Below are 5814 nucleotides of genomic sequence, written 5' to 3'. Positions count from 1 at the left end.
ACTATACTGAAACTTGAATGAAATCTTGCAACACGTATATACCTAAAGAATATTCGACAACCCATCATATTTGCAACAAGTGTTAAAGGACAAAAGCTAAAACAAAAAAGGAGTTGCATGAATCAAGAAAATTACAAACCTGAACAATTAAAATTTATTGGAATGGCCATGCATGTAAATAAAACTAAAATTAAACTATTTTAACATCTAACAGGAACAATAGTCAATAGTGCACAAGAATCAAAGGGACAATCACACTGAACCACATAGAACTGTACCAATTGTTTAATCCCGAAACAAAATTGCTAATTCTACAGTTATGTGAACATATACAAATCAAAATAATGGAAACCAATTTAGTTAATCTAATTCACAGAAAAGTGGTTAAATATGAAGAATTATCATACAAGTGTCAATTGGGCCGAGGGCTTCACCTTTAGCCACGGATATGTAGCTCAAAGAACCCAATACAGTATCTTTTTGAGAGCCCGAGAATCAACATACAGGCTGGTACTGATCGAAAATAAAATGGCATGACAGACAGTTCAACTGGGCATGCCTTCAACATTCATCTAGCACGTGGCACATACTGAATATACATACTGGAGAAGGAAGAAAATGAAGAATTTAAACACATAAGAGGAACATATGAATGGAAGTACACAAGACTCGCTAGGGCTGCTTCTCAATTCGGAAGACATGGGGTTGCCTTAAGTACTGCTTCGCCAACTGCGCTCCTGCCGAGAGGAGAGAAGGGGATACGAACAAATCACCACATCAAATAAGACAATCAGAAAACACTGGGCCACTCCTCAACATGGGACGGCCACTCCTCAGAGCTCTTCTAGCAGAGGAACACGGCGCCCATTCATCCCGCGAGCTTCTCCTTACAAAGCTCCTCCAGCTGGAACCCGAACTCCTTGTCCAGATCTGTGGCGGCGGCGGGGATGGCCGCTTCCTGCGCCTCAGAGGCCACCAGCATGAGGAGAGCCCGGAGCAGAGCGATGTCGCGTTTATAGGTTGATTTGGCTGCGCTGGCTCGGCCACATCCCATCGCCCTGAGAGGCGTCGAAGGGGAGTAAGATCAGCGAGGTAAGCGAACTGGTGGTCAGAGCATGAGGAGTGCCCTCACACGGCGATTGTCGTCTAGCCGCTACACCGTGAGGATCTGAGAAGAGAAAAATTCATCATAGGTTACAAAACTTGAGCCGGCTGACACTTTAGTATCACTATTTCAAAATACCCAAACTACAGTTCATATACTTGCGCAAAGGGTTTATTTTGGTCCATATGTGCGTTTATGTGTACGTATTCGCTGATTTGGTCGAGTCAGCGGCCGTCAGCTAGGCTTTGACCGCCACCTGATCAAGCCTGGGTTAATGTTACAGCATTTGGGTTTTTTTTTGCAAAATCGCAAGACCTGGTCGGACCGACCGCGCACGGGCTGGGAGCCTGGGACACCGCGCACCTATAGCTAGGCGTGGTCCTAGGCGTCTTTGATGGCCCCGTGCTGGAACTGGAGGTGCGCGCACCGTTGGGCCGTTGCGTGGAGCGCCATGCTCGGCGGTCACGTCGGCTGGTGAGAGAATCACTGTGCCCGTATTAAAAATACAAAAAATACAAAAAAAGCGGAACTCGAACTTGCGACCTGGTGCTGCTCACCTCGTCCTTGTAGCCACAAGAAGCATTGGATGGCACTGCTACAAAGAAGACGCCGGGATAATTTAACCCCTGCGTTGAGATTTGAAAATATTTGGTTAAGGGCAAACAACAATTGAAGACGTGAAGGCCCTACAATGTTCGAAATCTCCGATTTTTTTTTTCAAAAGTGCGAACACTTTTGAAAATTCTGAATACTTTTTTAACAAACGAACAATATTTTTGCGAACACAATCAATTTTGGAAAAGTGAACACTGTTGAAACATAACAGTTTTTGAAAAATATTGTGAACATATATTTTAACCTGAACAAAATTTAAAAAATCTTTACAATGTAAAAGAATGTTGTATAGCTTTACAAAATGTAAAAGTGTATATGGAAAAATGTTACCGTGTCAAATTTTTCAATTTTTTTTTTGGAATTTCATAAATTATTTGCATTTTAAAAAATATTACCTATTTCAAAATTGTTCACATTTTTCTCAAGAAATGTTTCAAAAGTTCTTTAAAAATGTTTCATCTAGGAACGCTCCTGTCTGTTCTTATATGTGAGTGTGTCGCCCGATATATAATCAATATTTTGTAGGCAAACGATTATAGTCAGCATCCTTCATATCTATTGGCAAGGTGCGACCGCGAGGCGTCTCAAGCACACTGTTTGATGCTAATATTTTTTGTCACTCCTAAGTGAAGAGAAGTGGGTTCGTGTAATTTAAAAAAAGTATTTATTGGCATTACGAAAATGTAAAATAATTTATTATTATTACGAAAAATGTACAATGAAGAAAACAACAAGAAAAACGAAAAAAAAGATAAAGCAGACTGTATGGGCGCTGCACTAATGAGCTGGCCCATTTCATCCTAATGTCCAGCTAGCCAGTCAACAATCTTTGCCACGTCAGCGAATACCACCTAAAAGCCCTCAATGTTTAAAATAGACCGGGATCGAAGAGTTCGGTTTGCTGATTTCCGGGATTGAAAGTTCAGGGTTTGATTTAGCTTTCGCCTATAAATTTAAGATTTATTTTAGACTTTTTCATAAATAAATAAAGGTGCTTCTTATTACTAGTATATACTAGTACAATATTGTCTTACATACAAGAAGAAGAAGAAGGTGAAACCGGCGATTCGAACGGCTCGGCAGTCAAGTCAAGCACGACACGACTAGCCAGCGAGCCAGCATACGTGTCGCCCGCGCAAGCCAAACATCAAACCGGCATCGCGATATCTCTCTATTCAAATATTCTCGCAAACAAACAAAAACAAATCTCTCTCTCGCGCGCGCGCAAAATACGGACTTGTGCCCGCCGGCCGGCCGGTCTTCCAGACCCAGCATGGCTACGGCCGCCTCGTCCTGCTTCCTTTCAACCACATTCAAACTGCAACCTCAACGCCGGCGACGGCGACGGCGACGGCAGAATCACCAACGAAAAGACAAAGTCACCTCTTTCTTTCCCTGCTGCGGCCTTTACCGGGTCGTCTCCTAAATCGCCGGTCACCGCCGCCACCAACTACTCTACTTCCTTTCCACCACCAAACTGCAACTTCCATCGAGGCAGCACAATCAAACAAAGGCCAAATCTTTCCTTTTTCCGTCGATGCCCACAACCTCCACGACGGCGGTCCATCTCCTCCTCTCCCTCTCCGCTCAGGCGGTACAGGTCAGAGCCACGGGATTTTCGATTCCGGCGCCTCCCCTCTCGATTCCTCCCGGCTCCAGCTTCGATTCGATTAGGGCCTCCCAAATCACCTCCCTCCTCTGCTGTCAACATCCCTCGCCTCGCCGCCGCCCACCTCTGCCTGCAGATTCCCCCACTCACCTGATAAGCACCAATTAGATTAGATTACTGCTCGCCGGCGACTCCCGACCCCCGTCTCCGGCGCCAACTAGCCACCGTTGCGGATTCGTACGGGGAAGAAAGATAATCTCCCGGTCGCCGGGCTGGGTGTGTGTGTGTGGATGAGAGGCCCGGCTGCCAGCCTGGGTGGGCGCGGCGCGTCTCCCGGTCGCCCCCCTGGGGACGGGAGTTGGGCTAGGTTCGGAGGAGAGGAAGAGGAGAGCGAGGGGATAAGGGAGCAGGCCGACCAGGTGCGCGGTCGGTCCGACCAGGTCTTGGCAATTTTGCAAAAAATACCCGGATGCAGTAGTATTAACCCAGGCTCGATCAAATGGTGGTCAAAGCCTAGCTGACGGCAGTTGACTTGGCCAAGTCAGCAAATACGTATACGAAAATATACATACGGATCAAAGTGAACCCTCTGTGCAAGTACATGAACTGTAGTTCGGATATTTTAAAGTAGTGGTACTAAAGTGTCAGCCAGCTCAAGTTTTGTGACCTACAGTGAATTTTCCTCATTTGAGAAATATTTATCCTGTGGGGAAGAAACAGAAGTGGAGAAGGAAAGCGAACCGATCGGTGCTTTGATGGGGAATCGATCCAGAAAAAAACTGAAGGATAAGGAAATGTGCGGTCAGGCGTTACATAGTGGTGCGCAGTTAAGAACCGAAGCAGCAAAAAATAATCACAGAAAAAAGCGAGACAAAACGATTAGATGGGAGGGCTGCTCCTCTCGGTCCACTTCGTCAGCTGGTAACAGTGGGATGACATGGCATCATGCATGTTAAGAATTAGGCTCATGTGAACATTGACCTGTCATGAAGCTGATGTGGACAGTGTGCGTGTTGAGATAATTGGTAATAGTGAAGATCAACTTTTTAAAAATGTAAAGATAAGATGAAGATGGTTAAACAAAAGGAAAAGGTGATCATCCACCCACATTCTAAGGGCATCTTCAACGCCGACCCGCAAACCTTTCATAACTTTTCGAACCGCGCTATTCGGACCGCGGAAGCTATGCAACGCCGACCTGTATTGATCCACGGGGCGGTCCGGATACGATTTCTCTCGCAAACCGGAGATAAAAATGGAGGAGGTTTGCGAAAGTTTCGACCGCTCCCAAGCCCGCTTCTGCCCGCCTTGTCCCACCAAAAACCCGTCCCCCGCCTCTCCCGCACTTTTCTTCTGATGCACGCATAGCTTACCGCGCCGCAAAGATGCCGGCCCAGAGCACGCGGAGGCCGGAATTGATGACGTGATGTGACCGGAGGGAGGGAGGGCGGCGCTGGCCGACGCGACCTCTCGGCAGCCCTCGCTTCAATGCGGACGCAGGTTCCCGAGGAACCAACTCCGTCCGCTGTGCCGCATTGAAGCGGCTGGCCGACCCTTCGCATGGCTTGGCCGCGACTATTTAAGCCGCGCTCCGGTGTTGTCCACATTGCATCCTCCTCCTTCCTTCTCCTCCTCCTCGCCCATCTCCCTCCACATCTCGGTGATGGGCAAGTCCTGGACGTTTGCTCCAGCAAGCAGTTCTAGGGCGGGATCTGGCGGCTCATGGAGACGCTGCTATCGAACTCCGGGTCCGTCCTCCTCGTCGGCTCGCAGCGACTCAACGCGGGCGGAGATCGTCATCTCCTCCAGCGACAAGGAGGACCAGTAGCCGTAGTCCGCGCCAGCAGTGCCGGGCCAGGTCTACGCAGGCACCGACACGGAGTTCAAGGAGCAGATGGAGATGACGCTCCGTCACTCCTTGTCCACACCAACGGCTCGGCTCCGCCACCGGGGTGCTCCTTCTCCTCGCCCATCTCCCTCCACATCTCGGCGATGGGCAAGTCCTGGACGTGGGCGCCAGTAGGCGGTTCCAGGGCGGGATCTGGCGGCTCATGGAGACACCGCCCTCGAACTACGGGGCCGTCCTCCTCGTCGGCTCACAACGACTCGACGCGGGCAGAGATCGTCATCTCCTTCAGCGACAAGAAGAACCAGTAGTCGCAGTCTGCGCCAGCAGTGCCGAGCCAGGTCTACGCTGGCACCGACACGGACTTCGAGGAGCAGATGGAGATGATGCTCCGTCACTCTGTCGTCCACACCAACGGCCCGGCTCCGCCACCGGGGGTGCTCCTCCTTGTGAAGCCGGAGCCGACATCCCCTCCACGCTCTCCGCCGCCACGTAGCCGCGGCATCCAAATCGAACGCCATGTGTTAGAAAAAGTGGCTCTCGTCGCCGCCCCGGCGCATCAAGGAGGAGCAGCTCCCGCCGTCATAGCCGTCGCCCCCGCGGGTGAAGGAGGAGCGTTGCTCGCCACCGTCCCGGTGC

General features: G+C 49.6%; 1 long non-coding RNA gene across 1 annotated transcript; it reads right to left on the bottom strand.

Annotated features, from left to right (window-relative positions):
• Window positions 1-433: 433 nt before the first annotated feature.
• Window positions 434-3914, bottom strand: LOC125508417. Its single transcript, XR_007283458.1, has 2 exons — window positions 1663-3914; window positions 434-1168 (listed from the first exon to the last, which is right to left on the bottom strand). It is a non-coding gene; the product is annotated as an uncharacterized LOC125508417 (long non-coding RNA).
• Between the last annotated feature and the right edge of the window lie 1900 nt (window positions 3915-5814).

This window comes from Triticum urartu, chromosome 5 (assembly GCF_003073215.2).
Source record: "Triticum urartu cultivar G1812 chromosome 5, Tu2.1, whole genome shotgun sequence".
NCBI classification, from domain to species: domain Eukaryota; kingdom Viridiplantae; phylum Streptophyta; class Magnoliopsida; order Poales; family Poaceae; genus Triticum; species Triticum urartu.
Note: the sequence above shows the minus strand (reverse complement) of the source record. Positions and strands in the feature narration are given on the sequence as shown.